This window comes from Puma concolor, chromosome B3, assembly GCF_028749965.1.
Source record: "Puma concolor isolate L17-30 chromosome B3, mPumCon1.1.hap2, whole genome shotgun sequence".
Lineage (NCBI taxonomy): Eukaryota > Metazoa > Chordata > Mammalia > Carnivora > Felidae > Puma > Puma concolor.
This window is the reverse complement of record NC_141672.1, coordinates 81476191-81497631: the sequence shown is the minus strand read 5'-3', so window position 1 is coordinate 81497631 and position 21441 is coordinate 81476191. Positions and strand designations below refer to the sequence as shown.

At 38.0% G+C, this 21441-nt stretch overlaps 1 pseudogene across 1 annotated transcript in view; it reads left to right on the top strand.

The window, feature by feature from the left end:
• LOC147580158 (uncharacterized) overlaps nucleotides 1-21441 on the top strand; it is a 243780-nt pseudogene that overhangs the window by 37942 nt on the left and 184397 nt on the right. The gene's annotated exons all lie outside the window — the stretch shown is intronic.

Genomic DNA, 21441 nt, shown 5'->3' with positions numbered 1-21441 from the left:
ACTCTTTCCACCGTGATTCCACTTTCAGCTCCCATTCATTCATTCAGCTACATTCAAGTTGCTGAACATATAGCCCTGACCTTAGAGAATCAATATTTAGTTGGAGAAGTAGGCACTAACTGTACAAACAAATGGAATAATTTCAGATTCCACTAAGTAGTAGGAGGAAAATCAATTGGGACACAGAGATAGAGAATAATGAGGATGGGTATTCCCTTTTAGATTAGAGAGTTGGAGAAGTCTTCCCCCAAGAATTAGCTTGTGAAAATCTGCAGAAAAAGGCAGGAAGGAGCTAGGGTGGGGAGAAGCATAGTAGGTGAGGAAGAAAATGGTCGGAGATAAGGTTGGAGAGGTAGGAGATGGTGGTAGGAGATAAAGAAAAGGGGATGATTTGGCACATTCTGAAGGTAGAGCTAACAGAATTTGCTAATGGTTGGTAAAAAGAAAGGTAGGAATTAAGGATGATACCTAAACCACAGACACATGAAAAGATGCTCAACATCACTAATCATTAGGGAAATGCAAATCAAAACCACAATGAGATATCATCTCACACCTGTCAGAATGGCTGCAATCAAAATGATAAAAAATGACAAGTGTTGGCGAGGATGTGGAGAAAAAAGAACCCTTGTGCACTATTGATGGGAATGTAAATTGCTAGAAAACAGTATGGAAGTTCCTCCAAAAATTAGAAATAGAAATACCATATGATCCAATATTTCCACTCTTAAGTATTTGCCCCCAAAAAAGGAAAATAATAATTCAAAAAGATATATGCACCCCTGTGTTTGTTGCAGCGTTATTTATAATGGTCAAGACAGGGAAGCAACCTAAGTATCTATTGATAGAAGAATGGATAAGGAAAATGTGGTATACACACACACACACACACACACACACACACACACAAATGCACACACACACATGAGAATATTACATAGTCGTAAAAAAGGATGAGATTGTGCCATTTGACACAACATGGATGGACATAAAGGGTATTATGCTAATAGAAATAAGTCAATCTGAGAAAGGCACATACCATGATCCCACTCATAAGTAGAATCTAAAAAGATTTTTTAAAAACCCACAAATGAATAAACAAAAAGTTGAATCAGACTTATGAATACAGAGAACAAACTGATGGCTGCCAGAAGGGAGGGATGTGGATGGATGGAATGCATATGTCAAGAGAATAAAAGGAACAGGATAAGGAATACAGTCCTTGATATTGTAATAGCAATGTAATGTGACAGATGGTAGTTACACCTGTGATGAACATAGCATAATGTATAAACTTGTCAAATTACTAAATTATCCACCTGAAACTAATGTAACATTGTGTGTCAACTGTACTCAAATAAAGGGGAAAAAAAGATAGTCCCTAAATATTTGGCTTGACTATCAAATGAATGGTAGTCCTATAAATAAAGACAGGGAAGAGTAGAACAGAAGCAGGTGAAGTGGGGATGGGAGAAAACCCAGTTTCCCCTTTGGCTGGGGAAAGGTAAGTTTATGGTATCTGGTAGACATCCAAGTGTTCCTATCAAGCAAGTATATAATTATATGAGTTTGGAACTCAAGGGAGAAGTCAGGGCTCTAGATATAAAATTGAAAGCCATAGCATGTCAGTGGGGATTAAAATCTAAGAAATGAGTAGACAGAAAACTTTGGAAAGTGACAAGGAGAGGGATCAAGTCCTATAGTACTCTTAATAAGATCATCAGTTAATCTCCTTTGTGGATTTCTATGTGTTAGAGATAAAAAGAAAACCAAGAAAGCATGGTATCTCAGAAGAATAAAGTTAAAGAATGAGGGAGTGGGAAAAAAAAATGAAGACTTAGTGGTATAAATGTTGCTGTGAATAGAATAAGATGAGGACAGGGAACTGACCTCTGGATTTGGCAAAGTGGGGGTTGTTGCGAACTTAGACGAGACTGGATTCAGCAGATGGGTAGAGACAAAAACTGATAGCTAAAGTGAAAGTGCAAGTGGGAAAAGGACAGTGGGTATGGATTACACTTTCACGGGGTTTTGGTATAGAGGGGAACAGAAATAGGGCAGTTGTAAATTAGCATTGAGAGATGATTGTTTTTAAGATAGAGGTTATTGGGCACCTGGGTGGTTCAGTCAGTAAAGCGTCTGACTTTTGATATCAGCTCAGGTCATGATCAAGTCCCACATCAAGCCTCATGTCAAGTTCCATGCTGGGCATGGAGTCTGCTTAAGACTCTCTCTCTCCTCTCCTTTTGCCCCTCTCCCACTCGCCCTCTCACTCTCTCTCTATCATAAAAAAACAAAAAAGTTAAGACGGAGGTTACTACAGCATATTTTTATGTTAATGGATATGGATATAATCCAAATGAGAGGATAAAACTGAACACGTAGGACAGTATAACAGTAATTTCAGAATCCAAATCTTTGTGTCATCAAGATGGATGAGAATTCACTGTAAGTGGAGTGGTTTAACCTTAAACAGAAGTAGGGCTGCTTCTATTGTGACCTAAGGGTAGGCACAGTATATGGGCTCAACTGTTCACAGATTTGGTATTGGAAAAACAAAATAAACCAGGTCATCATTTTAGCATAAAATGAAGATGAAGCATAAAATGGTTGCCAGGAGATGGGAAAGTTAAATTCCTAGGGAGACGTAGTAGGATTAAGCAGCATTGAAAGCCTGCTTGAAATCTGTGATCAGAAATTCAATGTGATATCTACACAGTTCTGTTTTCTCCAGTGACAGTAAGAAGCTTAGATGGTAGCACAAAGTAGTTGGAGAGTTTGGTGTAGCTTCTGGGATTTTGACAAAAAAAAAACAAAAACAAAAACAAAACCAGAGTAGCAAGGGGCAAAGCAGTTAAGGCAATGATTAAAGTTAGAGCCTGGAATCTGAGCCAGACAAGGAGAGTTTTGAGCATATGAAGCAGGAAGGGGCAATTTAGTGGAGAGTGTATAGAGAAGAGCCTGGAACATGTGGCCTCTGAAAGTAGAAGGTAGTAGTTAGCAAGTGGGATATTTAAAGTCACTATTTTGTGGGGGGGGGGGGGGGGGGGGCACCTGGGTGACTCAGTCAGTTAAGCTTCCAACTTCAGCTCAGGTCATGATCTCATGGTTTGTGAGTTGGAGCCCCGTACTGGGCTCTGTGCTGACAGCTCAGAGCCTGGAGCCTCCTTCAGATTCTGTGTCTCCCTCTCTCTGCCCCTCCCTTGCTCACACTCTGTCTTTCTCTCTCTCTCTCAAAAATAAATAAACATTAAGAAAATTAAAGTCAAAGTTTTGGAAGTAAGGTAGCCATTGGTGAAGACAAAACAGGTCAGTATTTCTTACACTTTTTGGACTGGACACAGTAAATAAATAATATGATTTTCGAAACAGCTTTGTATGCCCATACATATATGATGTGTAACCGAAGGAAATTTTCATGAAACAATGTTTACCTTACTTAATGTAATGAACTGATATTCAAAATCTATTTTATCTCACATAAAAGGGAAAAAAAAGTCTGGTTATAATTCGTTAAATCAAATCAAAAACTCATTGATTTTTATGATTGCTAATGGACCCAAACTTGCAGTTTGTAAATACAGCTCTAATGACTATGGGAATGGGGAAAGGGTGGTGGGAAATGCAGAATTCAGACACCTGAGAGTCCACAGGGTCAGCTAGATTATCTGTCTACGTGTGGAAGCGGCCAAGGACGACAGGAGTAGCGGCACAGTGGAAGACAGAGACATACATGCCAACTGAGTCCATGAATGAGAGCCATGCCAAGTGTGATAGGTGCTCAATGATATGAAGCAGAAATGGTGGTACAGTCTGGCTGTGATTTGTGCTTCTAAGAGGCTATGGGCTTTAAAGCACTGGAGAGAACACACTAGCCCAAGGTCCTAGAATGTGAGATGGGAAAGAAAAAAGGAGCCTGGTTTGAATGACCTCAGGGAAAGATATAGACTCAGAATATAGCCTGGTTTCACCTCGAGCAAAAAAGTGAAAAGAAAATTGAGTGAAAGGTTTGTGCATATGGGGACTTTGTTGCTGTGGTATCGTTTTATTAAGTTTGCGCCTTCCACAGGGCCCACGGAAAGTCTTTGGGAGGTCAGAGAGGGTGGGTGGGAGATGGGGTCAAATGAAAATGACTAGGGAGGGTTGGGCTAAGATTAACACGGATCTGGTTAGTCATGATGGTAATGAAAGAAAATGTGGACGGTCAGTCCATATGAGCCTTCTTCGCAGTTTGATTTCTTAGGTAGGTTTTAGAGGAGAGATGGTGTTTCAGCTGAGGAAGAGCAACCTCACTGGAAGCAAAGCAATTCCAGGGACTTCCCTTCAGTCTTGAAGTAGTGATATAGCAATAGGACGAGGATTGAGGCTGTGAGGAAAGGCAGTTTCACTGAGCCCCTTGAACTTGAACATGCTCCTTTCTGCAGCAGGACCTTTGCAGGTACCTCATCCTGGGCCTGGAAACTAACTAACTGGTTGTCTTCTCTCAGGTCTCTGCACAAGCTTCATGTCTTCAGGGAAACCTCTCCTGTCTCTCTGGCATCCCTGACCAGGCTCTTTACATCACCTCGCACTTCACCTTTAAATCTATTTATTAATGTGTCTCAGTTGCATTTTATGCCTGAGATTGTTTTGCCAAATTTGACTGTTTTACTAGACCCAGCTTCCTACAAAAGGGGCATACCTGCTTTTGTTCATTAAGATACCTCAAGCCTGGTGTATGGCATATAGTAGGTGCTCTGCAATGATACATTTAATGGATTAACAAATCAGAGCTGGCAGGTATAAATGACCCAAAAGAAAGGGTGTAAAGGGTGCTAAAGAGAACCAGTAAGAGAACAGTAAGGAGATACTGTTAAATTGCAAGGAGGACCTCTTCCTGCAATGTCTTCATGAACATCTTCCTTTTCAGTCTTCATGGACATGACCTAGCTAATCTTGAGGAGGCAACACTGGGAACCTAGGGTCTGCAAGCAAAGAACTATTTAAAGACTATATTAGTTGCAACAGTAATTGCCAAAAGGGCGTAAGATGGAAATCTTGGGGGACAACAAAGGTCTGGAGGCAACTTCAAAGACAGCTCCTATAAGAACCTAGCCCTGGTTGAGGAAGTAGCCGCTGTTACAGTTCTGTAAATGGTTGAGGGAGCAAAGTGCACCCAGGAAGGAAGAGGTGCTTTGGGGATACAATGGGGAGGGGAGAAGAGGATGAGAAAAAGAGGATACAAAATAGCATTGCAACATTCTGAAGCAGGAAAGCACTTGACCATATTTGAGGGAGACTCAGGAACCGGGGCATTTGGGGACCGTAGCCATGCGTCAGACAGTTATTTGGGAAAGTCAGAGTTAGTCATAGTTGGAGCAACGACTTAACTGGCTAGGGTGTGAGGCTCTCTTCCAACTGAGTGGGACTTGGAGTCTAGAGGTTGGAATGCCAGAGGTTTTATGGGAACTGTGCTCTTCCCTTGTGCTACCAAGTGTCACCCAAAACAAATATCCTAAGACAGCAAATACAGAGTCAGGTCATCGTGGACACAAGTCATAACAAAGTTGAAGAATCTCCTCTAGGGAAGAGTTCATTCTGTTTCCATTTTAATTTTGTGCCAGTCAGGAACACCCTCACATTCCTTTCACGCCCACCCCCTCTGTGCATTTACAGTGCATACTCGTCATTTGTCTTGTTAAAACCTGCTTGTGAGAAGTGATTTTTTTTCCTTACTGGCTCATCATTCAATAGCAGAGGAGGACACCTCTGAGCAATCACCCAGTTTCATCTTTCTGTCACAAAGGAATTCTGTGACTCACCTCTTGCAGCTGTGTTAACTCCTTCAGGCCAAGAGGCCAGTGGCCGGGGGTTTTGGAGGAAGTAACTTACTAAATGGTGCCCTTGTGGCCAGAAAGGCTAAACACACATAAAAGAGAGAAACTCAGGCTCCATTTCTCCTTTTCAGAGTGTTGGAAACAATTAGAATTAATTATGTGTTTTGTGTGGAAGTGATGATATGAATTTCAGTGACATATAGGAAAGGGAGATAAGCCTATTTTTCAAGGGAAATAGTTCTGATTTAGGTCCATTAAAGCTACACAAATGTCTTTTTGAGGTATGAGAAGGAGATAACTAAATTATTCATATTATAATTTTATTTGTATTCTATTCTTTATTTTTCCTGTAAAATGTCCCTATTTGTTATTAAAACTAGCGTGTTTTGTAATGAGATTTATGTTAATTACATAGAAGGATGCCTTAGTCAGAATAGCAAATTCTATAGTGAATTTCAGGGTTTTTTAATGTGTGATCTCTGTGGTATAGAATATTTCTTACTAATGGTTCATGCCATCTATATATCTAGTGATCTTTGAACCCCATGTTCATTATTATGGTTATGGCTGTACCCAAATGGCAACATATTATTAAAATATGAGACACTGATTGAAGAAACTAGGTATAATTATGCTTACAAAGAGAAACAAACCTTCTAGGAGTTTTTAGAAGACAAAATAATACCTTTACAATGTTATGCTCAAAGGAAACACATTATGACAGGTGCCAGATTTTCAAACCAAGAGGGAAAGAGACAGAACACAGTTATCAAAGGCCATCTCAAAAAAGTTGCTCATTTCAAACTGTACTTTTTTTAAAAATAGGAAGTTTCCAGGAATTTTCTTTTGATAGATTTGGAATTTTTTATTATCCAAATGAATACCTATAAAATCATTTTTATTTTGGCAAACTCTGAAGTTCTACCAATGGGTAGTGTCACAGCTAACTTTGTAATATTAACTTCTAGCCCAATAGGTCTGTTTCTGAGTCATGAAGTCTAGGAGCCTGAAAAAATCATGAAAACTGGTCCCTGTCACCAGCTGAACCAGTTCCATTATCATATTAGTCCTAAAAGTTCAGGGGAGGAAATACATATCAGCTGATCTTATATCAAGATGTAGAAATATCATGTCTCACAACAGAGATCCAGACGTGGAGGGCTGATTTTTTTTTTTTGTTTGGAGGGCTAATCTTAATCTTAAACTAGATGTCCTGCAGACTGACCAAGAGTTGATCACTGGTCTGTTGAACTTCTCTATAGAAGGGCATATATTCATTATTGGTTAGGACCAGGTAGACAATTTACATTAGTATATTTTTAATGTAATAATAGCTTAATACTGCCAGGCATTTGGAAAGTGTGTTTATTTTGTATACAACTATAAGGAATATAATTTTTAGCACAGTAACCTTTTTCCTAAATATATATTTTTATCAAAAAAATATTTATTTATGAAAATGTGTTGTGGGATTACATGAACATTTATTATTTTTTCTTTTTTCTTTTTTTATTCTTTTAATTTTTTGTTTTATTTAAGTTAGTTAACATACATGTGATATTGATTTCCAGTATAGAATTCAGTGATTCATCACTTATGTGCAACACCCAGGGCTCATCACAACAAGTGCCCTCCTTAGTACCCATCACCCATCTAGCCCATGCCCTACCCACCTCCCTCCATCAAACCTCAGTTTGTTCTCTATATTTAAGAGTCTCTTGTGGTTAGTTTCCCTCTCTTTTCTCCGCTCCCCCCCCCTTCCCATACATTCATCTGTTTTGTTTCTTAAATGCATGAACGTTTAGATGTTTGTACTGACAATTCTTTTAACACCAGTACTCCTTTTAGGGCTCAGTTCTAAAAGCTTTCCTGAGAAAGGAAAAAAGTGCTTACATGAGGATGCAAGAAAGCTGATAATTAATCAAGTATTAGGGAAGGCAGTGACACTGGCTAAGGCAAGAAAAAAACAGAGTAAGCCAAGAGAATTGAACAAAATTCCTAAAAAAGAGAACAACAGTATGTGAGATAGGAAATAAAGAAGTGAAAACCATCTCAGAAGTGAAGGAAAAAATAAGACACAGGAAAATAATGTATATATCATACGAAGTTACCACCCTGACAACATGATTCCCATTAATCTCTACCCAAACACCTTTCTTCATATCTCCCTGGTCATTCATAAGCAGGCAAGGCTGAGCTTTCTGCCATAAGCCCTAAGGTATCATAACATCAGCTTTTGTAGCTGAGATGCTAGAAGTAAATCCTGGAAAAAATGGGAGGGGGTACAAACATAAATAAATTATAAAAAAAAAACTTATGCCATTTATCTTCTATTAAGTCAGTTTTCCCTTCATAAGAATATCTTACCCAAATAAGCAGAAAATAAGAAGAACCAAAAATTAACAAATTACAGGGTTTATAGCTAAAAACAATTTAAGAGTTGGATACTATGGAGTTTTATCGTAACATAAAAATCTATTGGTTGAGTTGTATTACAATATCATATTTCCCTTGCTATTGTTTATCTGGATTGCTAACCAGTGTTTAACACATCTTCCTAGTCATTGATGATCATCAGGTTATAGGCATGTAGGGTTTTATTTTAAATTACTATCAAATTGTAAAGACCAGAAAAGTGGCAATGAAGCAATTTTCTGTAATGCTCCTGCTTTTACTTCTTTGAAGATAAGGCTAATTTTCTGCTAATGGTTTTGGAGCCTTAGGTAAGCAACTTCCCTTATTGCCTGTGAGTAACTTACAAGATAGTGATTGTTTCTCTTAGACAAAGTTGACTTATGTTAGCAACTCTTAATGTTAACTCCATGAGAATGGAATACGTTTATTTATTTTGCCTCCTAAAACCCATTGTAATTAATTAATTGGGAATATATGCACCGCCAAAAAAAAAAAAAAAAAAAACACAAAACACAAAAAAACTGTATCACATACACCAAAAGTGAAAAACACCCTAACCTTCTAGTAACAAACACTGTGGCATGCACAAAGGGCGGATGCATTAAGTGGCAGAGGGAGGGACGGAAGTGGATAATTATTTGTAGCAATGCTTTTACTGTTGTTTGAATGAGACAGACTAACAGTGGCAGCAGTCATTTTGCTGAATCAAAGTCCATGTTAGTCGCATTATACACTGCCACAAAAGGTTGTTAAGGCTGGTATTAGCATATACCACTGAGGACATTGGAAGGACTCGATCTGTCACACTAAATCGCCTTCTTGCCCTCAACCATTGAAGTCTCCAGCTCCTCTGACATGTTCTTTCATTAATGGCCTGGCCTTGACAACTGATCCTAATTGCCTCTGAACCGCACTTCATGTATTATTGGTGCCTGCCTGCCCTGGTTCATGTCAACAAGCCACAGCATGCGCAGGGTGTGCCCAGTGCCTTTGCTGAAGCCATGCTCGCATTGTCATATTCCTCTAAGGGGCTTGGGTCTCCCTGGGAGCAGAGTAGAAAGCTAAAGATCTTCCTGTCTCTTCTTAGTGATACTTTAATGTCGATTTGTGCTGTGTACTTATGAAGCTTATATGAGGACTCACTAAAACGTTAAACCAATTATGCAATGTTCCATTAAAGCACAAATATAAATGCTGACTTAAATTTGCCCTTATTTTAGTAACTAGTGAAATGTATGTTTATTGTAAAATCCTTTTTCAACTTTAGATAGTACAGGTTAAGTTCCTTTCTCTTTGATTACAAATAACAATTTCAATTTGATGGATGATAATGAGCAAAAAAAAAAAAAAAAATCTATGATATCATGTAGCTTCCAGGTAGAAGTACACAGCAGACCAGAATTCCCCAAAAGTAAATTATTAGAGGTTTGAATAGGCTATTTTACTCCTAACACTTATCAATAGATTTATATTTACTGCATTCTCTAGAAGTAGTTAAAATAATCAATTTTAATGCATTACATGTATTTAAAAATCTTTATTTTGTTCTGACATTTCAGAAGACACTCATAAAAGGACAAAACACTTTAGATATATTTTAATTTACTATTCCATAAGATGAATGATTTGCTTACAACAAAATATTTTAAAATCTAAAACATAACATTACAAATGTTCAAGATATTTCCGTCTATTTTTTTTTCCTTTTGCAAGTGTCTCTGAGATTTAAAATTTACCTCATTCCTGTGACATTTTTTTACAAGCACATCTCCGAACAATAATACAAGATTCTTTCAATCTTTTCATCCTTTTTTATTTATTGAAGGCAGTTTTCTGGTGAGCCTTTTAAGCATGCAAGTTCTACCCGTGATCATAAAAAATAAATCATAGTAGCTCTTCGGTGCTAGGTATCATTTAGCCTAATCTAGACAGTGACATTTGGGCCACTAACAGCATAATCATGGTTATTGCTACAAATTGCTCCGTGTTTGAGTTTTAATGTTATAAGTAAATTATGCCACCGGATAAAATATACGTTTCTTTGGGAATTAAACATGTTTATTTCAGCAATGTGGCCATAGAATAGCACGTAGACTTTAGGCTTCTTTCATGTAGTAATACTGCCACCTTCTGAAGCACAGAAGGATTATCTTCAAGGTTAGCTGTTCAGACTTCTCAGGTGGCCATTTGCAGTGATCCAGTAGCAAAAGCCTTCTGGGTCAAAAGCATTCAAGTCTGTCTGGTTGTTAGCATCTAGATGATAAGTTTGGTCTTCCCTCTTCATTTTAAATAGTTGAAAGTAAATCTGGATATCCAGCAGTCAGTAGAAATACAGTTTCCTCTTTCCGTTTTACCACCAAATGCCTTTTATTTTCTGGACTTCAGCACCATCATGGTTGGCGATGTGTAATTTCCTGGCAGACAGCTCAGCCGATGTGAAGTTAATTCTGGTATGGAAGTTACACAGCAAGAGCAGTTGCCTGGCAGAAGTGGGGCAGTGGTGGCCACAGCTGGGATTGTGAGAAGGGGATGGCGAGTGTGGTTTTCCTATCATTCAATCAGACAGTATGCCCTTCAGCGGAACAGCGGGCCCTCCTGATTCTTCAGAATTAGTGAGATTAGCATGAAGCACATAATGCAGGATGATGGAATTTGTCATAATTTGCATCGTCCTGGAAAAATGTGGGTTGATAGAGCGATGCATCTTGGAGCATGTCATGTCCCACGGGCAGGTCACAGAGGAAGCTTGGCAGAAATAATTTTGTGATATGTGCATCAGTTGCAAATGCTTCATAAACGATTTGTCAAAATAAAATAAAACAAATAGGAAGAGGTTAGGAAGGAAGAGAAAGTAGGGTCATTGCACAAGCATCTCAAAAAATTGGATATGCCATCCTCCAGTATTGCATTTTCAGGGAGTAAATGAAAATACATAGAATGAATGACTTCATCCTCCTTTTGGTTTTAAATTCCCAAAGCCTTACTGGTTAAGTCATTCCTTTTATCATGGTCTAAAAGTCAAATCCTGGAAAATACATGTGTGCTTCTGAAAAGTTTGCTTATGGAAGTCGCTTACAGAAATGATCAAATACAGCCACATTAGGAAAGGTTCTCTGAGAGATTGCTTCTGAACTTGATAATGTTCCCCAACTGCAGATAGGAAAGGATAATCAGCATGTAGTTGACAGAACAAACATGACAGTGTTACTTATCTGCAGCGGCATTTCTGGAAATGGGCATGTAGAATTCAGACAGGCAAGGAGAGCATGCTTATTTAGCATAGTGTTGCAAGAATGAAAGGTCCAATGTCAGGAATTGTCCATGGTTTATTTATAGAGCACCTGACAGTCATGCCGCCGTCTTTGGTATTTAGGAATTTCTTCTACCCAAGAACATTATAACTAGTGCTTGCAGGTTATGTTATTTATCATTTCAATATCTGCTTCCACTTCACAAAGACATTTTGCAATGTCTCCTTTATTTGTCTTTCTTTATACATTTCAAACAAAAGATTAATGCTGGCAGTTCAGTAACATTGATCTTTTATGACAGTTGAACATTTGTGGGTTGAGGGTCTAATAAGAAAAAAAATTAAAGAATTTAAGGAAAATGAAAAAAAATCACTTGTGTGGATCAGGCTTGTAATAAGAATGTTTCTTCTTACTACAGTGTTAGATAGGAAGAATACTCATTTTCTCAGATGGTTATAATTGTAGAATTAGGTTTTATGAAAACTAAAATTACCTTCGGGCACAGCTCAACATGAATAAATCTTTCAACACCCAGTATCCAGAAACATGATACACATGAAACTAATAATGCCCTACAATTACAAGAAGATCAAGACAAACTGTGTGAAGTTTTTTTTTTTAAAAAGTATTATTTATTGAGTTCTATAACATGAAAGTGACTCCAAATAATTGTTAGTTCAGAGCATTTTAAATCATTTGTTGTTTGTAAAATAATGGCCTTCTATATAAACCTCATATGTTTTATAACTTGCCCTCCTGTCTGTATTCTTCAGAACTGATTGCTTTCCAACAAACTGTTTTACTAATCAGAGATAATAACTGCTTTATGGTGCCAATTGTCAAAAACTAGGTTTTTTTATGAACATTATTTCCCTAATATATCACTTCTTGATGCATAAGAAGATTGTTTTAATGAACCCTGTTTGCTGGGTTGTAACATTTCAGCCAAATTTCAGTATTGTGGCTATTAAGTGGATATCCTGTACAATATTTGTTGCATTAAGAGTGGGGATTATAGACTCCATTTTTGTTGTCTATGCCACGTTTTAATTATTTTTTCATTGTCTTATTTTTGATGGATACCACCGTGGGGGAAAAAAAGGCACCTGTTGCTTCTGTGAGATTTCTTTCCTTGCAGGAAATGTGCCAGATAGTTTGTCTTGGTTAGAACCTTTTTTAGTATTTTCCCTTAAATTGCAAAGTACTCTTAGATGATCTTCAGGGGAGGAACCAGCCAGCAACCATTTCTTAGCTTTTCTTACAGAAGATTATGATGAATGATGAAAACTTTTTCAAATAAGTATACATCTCACCACCCACCTCCCATATATTTTAATAAAATAAAAGTGTAAATTGTATTTCTTCATACAAGGTTTTCTAAATTAAATAAAAAGAACGATGTAGTCATGTAGAGTAATGCAATATATAAATCCATTTCTGCAGTGTCTTTAAACTTTATTATTCTGTTACCCTGTCTAGTGACCACTAACCTAGCAATGCTAGTTTAACTTTTAATGTCTTATGAACTGTTTATTCAGCCATTTGTTCGCTCAGTCCGTATATGTTCCTACTGTTTATGGAGCCTCTTCTGTGTCCTGTGAAGTATACCGTGTGAGAGTTTATTTCCCAGAGGGATAAAGAGTGAAGTGAGCAGAGAAGGCCCAATCAGCGAATTTAATCAAGAGGTATTTATTGGGCAAAGCACCTCATCCAGAGTTAATGGCATTGCCACTCTGGGAATGAGCCTCAGAAAATGAAGAGGTAGCTAAAGGAATTAGCTTATTAACGTGCTATCATCACATCTGGACTGGATTCAGTTCTTGGTGCTTGCCTGGAAAATTCATTATATTATCAGAGTACCTGGTAATCTTCATGTTAACAGAAGGGTATCTGATCTGTGGTTCTTTGTCCACCTACTTTGTGATGCAACCCAAATCACCAATTTATTTGAGAATAAAATGTTTGTTTGTTTGTTTGTTTGTTTTCCCAGTAAAGGTGACTTGAGGAAGGAAACTATACTTGTTTTCCAGTCTGCTTTCACTCACCTGTCTTCTTTAATAAGCTTACTGTCTCAAAGATTATTAATGGTATTTGCATGCTTTTTTATTATTATTTTGCCCAAACTTTAATTTAATAGTGGTCTCTATAAACTCTATCATTTAATAGTTGTTCTTTAGGGTTCTGTGTGGTGGGCAAGTAGTCTCAAGAAAGACCATCAAAGAAAATGATGACTGAGTCAACCAAGAATATCATAGAGCTGATAGAGCTTAAGAAAGAATGTACCATAGAGATATTTTTTGTAGATATTTCAGGGTAGACAGGTAACTTGCCTAAGTAAATGAGAATGTTAGCTAAACCACAATCCACAGAATTTAATGCTAAATATTTCTTTTTTTTAATATTTATTCATTTATTTTGAGAGAGAGAAAGGGTGGGAGAGTGGCAGAGAAAGACAGACCGAGAGAGAGAGAGAGAGAGAGAGAGAGAGAGAGAATATCCCAAGCAGGCTCTACACTATCAGCACAGAGCCCAGTGCTAGGCTGGACCTCATGATGATGGGATCATGACCTGAGCCGAAATCAAGAGTTGGGCACTTAACCAACTGAGCCACCCAGGTGCCCCTAAATATTTATTACTAAATATACAGGAAACAGATTAAGTAATTAATTAATATTTATTGAAATTTTAATTTAAAATTTATTATTTTAAAGAAAAATATTCACTTACTAATAAATTCTTTGAAAAGGTGTTGGTAATGGAAAATAACTAAAAAGAAACCAAGGCAAAGAATAGCATATATTTATTTCAAATACAGTTTTCTTTTCCCCCACCAGGGGAGATGTCTCTAATAACATTTCAGTGTACATAAATTTTGGAGGTTCACCCCTGTATTTTCCTTTTATATCTGTCATAGGTTTGCTTCTTTTAATACAAAAGTCATTGTACTTGTTTCTGGCTCAAACTTACCTTTTAAGCCCTGAAGTCCTTTTACCAGGACAGTGAAGAAAAGAAGGTGTCCTTCCCTCAACCACTCTTTTCTAACCTCACTTTTCTCCCCCTGACCAAAAAAAAATTAATGTTCCACTGACTGTTATAAAATAATTTATATACTATATGTATAATTTATGCTAGAAAACATTTCTGAAATGATAAAATAAATAGAACAATGAGTTCTCTCATTTTGCTTCTCTTCATTAATTTTTAAAACACCATTTTTATTGCCCAGAAAATTTTTGCAGTCTATTAGTCCGTGATGTAGACAGGGCTCCTTGGAGAATTTCAGGGTAAGAATTTAGCCAAATGATAGTCATTTTAACTTAGCAAAAAAAGAGAAAAGATATCACTTCATTTCCTTCACACACATGGTAATTTTATTCCTCACAGACGATTCAGAGGATTTTTTCTTGCATATATTATATGGGAAATATATTAATTGTAAATATGTGTTATGATCATACTGTGCACGTAGAGTGGGATGTCATCAAACTCTCAAAGTTTCTGAAAGCGTGTGGCAGTTAATGAATGAGAATAGATGACAAAAGAGAAAAGGCCACTGGTCTGATTGTGGAAGATGATCAGATCACACTTCAAATGGAAGGCTTTCCTGTTGACAGAACAGAAGTGTGTCCAGAAAAGAAATTGTGTTCCTATTGTCCTGTTGGCCCCTTAGAACTGGATTAAAACAAGTGGATTCTAAAATTTATGCATGATGAAAGAATAAAACATCTGAAATTACCACAGCAAAGACATGTAGAGCCAGAAGGATCACTAATGTAACTCTTAGAGAACCAGTTCTCCCCACCATCAATTTATATCACTGTGATATACATCTTATATAGGGGGTGTCTAAACTACTTTCCAGTGCATTCAGAACTTGTCTAAGACCATGTGCACACTATCTGCTCAGTGAATAAAGGTAAATCATATTTCTTGCTAGAAATGGTGGCCATTGTTTTCACTTGAGGTTGAAAGTGTTTTGGTGTTGATGATGGGATTCCATAGGGTCTTTCCCTGGAGTTAGAGGGGGTGGAAGGACCACAGAAGTAATGAGTCATCAGGAGCTCAAAGAGAAGTGGGGAGAGCTGGTAACAGAAAGACATAAAACTTGTGTCTGGCCAGGAAAGGGAACTAATATGATAGAGTTAAGGTCCAGGAAAAGATGTAATTCCCTTCCAAGACCATATGACTACAATGTGAGCACACCCAAAGTATAAATAAGAACAATCAGTTAAGATGAAGAAGCTTGGCTCCACAGAATAGGGAGACCATTCTTAAAAGCAAGTTAATTTAGACCTAATTGGGAAAAAAAAAAGAAAAGAGAAAAAACTGGTCCCGGGCCAGGGGCAAAGCCATAAAGACTGTATATTCCTCATGCTAAACCATGCATTTATTATTTAATCCTCACAGTCACCCTTTTAGATGAATATTGTTATCCCTATTTTCAATTATGGAAACTGAGCTTCAGAGAGGTTATGTAACTTGTCCAGAAGGACACAGCTACTACCTGCCTCTCTGTGGCATGTGGAATAGGTTATGAACCTCAGTTCTACCTGACTTCAAACTATGTGCTTTTAATCCATTGTTTTTCAAGTTGGGGGAAGAAGGAACCCAGGAAAAAGGCAAAAACTAAGCTCCTTTAAAACCTATGCACAGAAACTGAATCACGCCTTAGGAGCAAGAAAAACAGGTCAAGATCTGGAATCTTAGTTTTTTAAGTGACGGAAACAGAAGGATCAAGGATTGTCTTGGAGAAGCAAGGACTAATAAGACGAGTTGAATATTATTATACTCTTGAATATTGTCATGTTGTCTAAATCATGAAGCATCTTAGACTATTGTTAACTGAAGACCGTATACAAGGGACTGAATTTAAGTGAAAACAAGAAAACTAGCGCACAATGAAAAACCAGTTTGTTGCATGTGAGTACTTGACCAGAGAGTGAGTGAGTGAGTGAGTGAGTACTTGACCAGCCTCTTGACCAGAGAGTATTGAAAGCTTGACACAGGCTACCTGAGATATCTACAATAGATATCTCTGTGGCATGTTTTTCCCTAAGCTGTATTGGCTCTGTGTGATTCTTTGCTTAGAATGTTTGCCTGACACATACAAAATAATCAGTAAGTGTTTTAGGAATGAACAAATTACTGAATGAATGAGTACTTTTCTTCACCAGACTGGGAATTCATGACTGTCTTCCTAAAAGAGATGACACCTAAAAGAGTGGGCCAGTTTTTTTGCAAAGAAGAATGGATATTGACAGGTCATGACTTTGTGAAAAGCCATAGAAAATAAAATTGAGTTCCCTGCCTTCCAGCAACCTGCTCAGGTCAAAAGGCATGTCTCCTCTTGGCCATTTTAAGTGACACTGGAAAATGTATTCGTGGAACATGCTTTCTCAATTAAAAAAATTATTTGGGGGGCGCCTGGGTGGCGCAGTCCGTTGAGCGTCCGACTTCAGCCAGGTCACGATCTCGCGGTCCGTGAGTTCGAGCCCCGCGTCAGGTTCTGGGCTGATGGCTCGGAGCCTGGAGCCTGTTTCCGATTCTGTGTCTCCCTCTCTCTCTGCCCCTCCCCCGTTCATGCTCTGTCTCTCTCTGTCCCCAAAATAAATAAACGTTGAAAAAAAAAATTATTTGGGGTCAAAATATGTCTCAGTGCATATTTAAATAGCAACATTTAAGTAATAGTTTTCAGGCATAGCCTTTCTTGAGTCTTTAGTTTTATGAGCTATTTGGGGAAATATACGTAATAATTTTGTTTTAGAATGGTTTGATTAAAGTTTTAAAAGGAAGTAGTGATGAAATTCACCCTTGAGATCTCCTATAAACAAGAGTTTGTTTTAGGGAGCAAGACTTTAGATACCCTTTTGATTTTTACAGGATAGTTCACTCAGAATTGTAAATGAAGTGGTGTTAAAGGACAGATAGGCAATTATCTGTCTATTTTAATATTACATTTGAAAAGGCTTTCATCAGTAGAAGGCATAGAATCATCTGTCTGACAAGGATCTAGAAGAGCCAAGAAATTCGCTAGACTCCTGAGAGAATTTGAACTTTTAAAAACTAATTCTATGCAATGACAGTTATGGATAACATTGAGGGAATTCATAGCATTTGCATCCTCACCAAACATAATAAAAAAGAGAAAAATGAATTTTTTACCTCACCTATTTAACCAGGCTTTAGATTTATTAAATCATCTGGATATTTGAATTTGACATTTGTACCTTTAATATGTTTAAGATACATTGGTAAATAGTTCTCTGTAACTGTGATTACTTAGTACAGAATAATACAAATTTCGGATTCAGATTATTACTCTTGAGCCCGGTGTGTACCGCTGTGACATGCCCAGCACACATGACTCTATGCCATAGTCTCAGAGCATTCCCTCTCTCCACCTTTTCAAAGTCTAGCCATTTTTAAGTTCCAGCTTAAATCTCATCTCCTCGATGGTACTTTCATCCCAGCCATGGTCTACAAGTCATTTTTGTCTACGTTAACATCCAAAGTCATTTATTGGTAAGACTCTTTGGTTATCAATTACAGAAGTTGACTTAAGCAAATGTAGGAAGTTGGTGATGATGATGTTTCACTGCCTCCCAGAACCTCAAGGTAGGAGCTGGCTAGCCCTCAGAAAGTCATCAGAACTATAACCAGGAACTAAAATCAGACCAATAATGACAGCAAAGGTTTACATCATGTTTACATTGTCCACTCAGGCCACCATAACAACATACCAGAGACAGGGTGGCTTAAACAACAGAAATTTATTTCTCTCGGTTCTGGAGGTTGGAAGGTCAAGATCTTGGTGTCAGCCAGTTCAGTTTCTGGTGAGGTCTCCCTTCCTGGCTTGCAGACAGCTGCCTTCTCACTGTGTCCTCACATGGCCTTTCCTCAGTGCATGTACTTAAAGGGAGAGAGCAACCTTTCTCTCTCTCTTCCTCTTTTTGCAAAGCCATCAATCCTATCAGATTAAGACTCCATCCTTATGGTCCCATTTAACCTTAATTACCTGCTAAAGCCTTAATTCCACGTATAGTCCATTGTGGGTTAAGGTTTCAATATATGAATTTGGGAAGAATACAAGTCAGTCTATAGCATCATACTTCCTAGATACCAGGCCTTCGTATAAGCATGCATCCGTGTATTAAGCTATTTAGTGCACACATGGATCCTATAAAGTCGGTACTATTTATCGCCATCTCATAGATGAGGAAGAGAAAGCAGAAAAAAGGTTAAGTAACGTGCCAGGGTCACATAGCTTATAAATGATGAAGCCAAGCTGAAACACAGCTGCATGTGCCATGGAGTCCATGCCCTTGAACACTGAGCTAAACTGCCCTTCTAGAAGCTAACAGGACTCCCTCTGTCATCTCTGTTCTGTCTCAGCATTTGCTCTGTCTTGTAGCGTAGCTTTCTCTGCTTCTTCAGTCCACACAGAGGAATACTGCCAGCCCTCAGGTCCAGAGTTTCCATGTTACAACTCTTCCAGTTCCCCATCCCATATGCCCAAGCAAGAGACTTCTACTACCAATGTGGATCAGCTTTGCCCTGCATAATACTTAACAGTATTGATTAAAGGAGTGGAAAAATGGTCATTATATATTACTCTAACTGCTTATACTTGATGTATTACTAGGAATGGCCAATATGTTCTTCATGTTTTTGTTTTGTTGTTTTACTCTTATTCTCCCCTGAAAATGGTACTTTGATCCAGATGTTTTTCTTGGAACAAGTTTAACTGTTGAAGGTGTTTTCATCAAATGTTTGTTTTATCTTGCTTAAGGAAATATTTGCAAAGAATTTTTTTTTTCCTGCTTTACTTCAAGTAATGAAAAGAAAGGTATCCAGCTGGAAAAAGAAAAACCAGGAAGAATGAGTAGTGCTTATTTGTTTGTTTGTTTGTTTGTTTAACTCAGTTGACCTCTATTTATTTTTTTGAAAGTTTATTTATTCATTGAGAGGGAGAGAGAAAGAGAGAGAATCCTAAGCAGGCTCTGCGCTGTCAGCATAGAGCCCAATGTGGGGCTTGAACTCATGAACCATGAGATCATGATCCAAATCAAAATCAAGAGTCGGACACTCAACTGACTGAGCCACCTAGGTGCCCCAGTGGACCTCTGAGCCTCTCTATCCCTGGGATGCCTGGTGGCTCAGTCGGTTAAGCATCCCACTTTGACTCAGGTCATGATCTAGCAGTTTGTAAGCTCAAGGCCCATGTCAGGATCTTGCTGACAGCTTGGAGCCTGGAGCCTGCTTCAGATTCGATGTCTCTCTCTCTCTCTCTCTCTCTCTCTCTCTCTCTCTCTCTCTTTGCCCCTCCCTTGCTCATTCTCTGTCTCTCTCTCTCTCTCTCTCTCTCTCTCTCAAAAATAAACAAACATTAAAAACATAAATAAATAAATATAAACCTCTCTATTCCTAAGGGAACTGTCTGCAGTTTTAGCAGTCTGGCAGTTTTGTGGGAATAGAGTTAGTTTCATAATGTGAAGAAGTTTGGCTGGACTAACCCTTTTGTACAGAAGCCTCATGTTTGACTGCCAGTGGTTTCATAGGCATGTTTATACCCTACCTTAAACTCCTCTCCATCTGACTAGACCAATAACTAAAGAACAAGGTATTTATAGGTAGAGAGTCTTCACTTCAACTCCCATTTCTTCCATTTTACAAGGGATGTGACCTTTGACAAATTACTAACTTCTCTGAGTCTGTTTACTGAGATATAAAGTGGAATGATCCTTAGGTCATAAAACCGCTATGCAAATTAAGTGAAAATGTATCCATGTATCTTGTCTGTGTTAGAAGCTCAACAATATTGTCTGTTTCCCAGTCTCTTTATTAAGAAAATATGACCATAATAATGATATGTGGTGGACTGGATCCTTCTAGGCAGTTGCCATTCCCTACATATGCAAGAGCAGCTTGAAGGAACATTAGTATTTCAGGATATTAAAGAGTATTGGAGAAATAGCTTAGACTTTTCCTAGATGGCCTTAAAGAAATAAAATAGATAAAATTTCTGCTATTGTGGACCAAATGCATTAATTAAGCAAAAATACTTTTAAATGTTTACTCATTTTTGAGAGAGAGAGAGAGAGAGAGAGAGAGAGAGAGAGAGCACATGAGTGGGGTAGGGGCAGAAGAGGGGTACAGAGGATCCAAAGCCAACTCTGTACTGACAGCAGAGAGCCTGATGAGGGTCTCAAACTCACAAACCGCAAGATCATGATCTGAGCCAGAGTCGAACATTTAACCAACTGAGCCACTCAGGCGCCCCAAGCCCAAAATCTTATATAGAAATAACTGTTGAAATATAGTTTTAACTGTATTATCAGCATACTACGACTTGAGGTACAATTTGTAAAGGCTTGAAAAAATTTCTAATACTTAGCCCTGCATACTTCTGTCCAGTATTTGGGAACCAAAGCCCTCATGTTTCTGTTCATCTTTGAAATGTTCTTACCTTTAACTTACTATGCAAGTTACAAAATAGCTAACAAGATTAGCAGAACTGGATGCATTCTGTCTCCAAGATTGTTTCTCTGAAAACGACTTCCCACTGCGACATAACACAGACTGAGGTTTATAGCAAGTCCATTTCCATTGTTTCTTATTATTTCATATTTCTCATTTTCCTTATTGATGTCAATGAATATCATTGACATATATATATATATATATATATAATTAGGTCCTGAAATTTACTGAAATAAGTTTATTCTTGCTTACTGAAACTACTAATAAGTCAAAACATCTTCTAGGGAGAATTTATATAATCCCTGTCATGTTCAAAGATTTCAGGGATTGGGGCACTTGGGTGGCTCAGTCAGTTGAGCATCCGACTTCAGCTCAGGTCATGATCTCACAGTTTGTGAGTTCAAGCTCCATGTTGGGCTTTGTGCCAACAGCTCAGAGCCTGGAGCCTGCTTCACCTTCTGTGTCTCCCCATCTCTCAG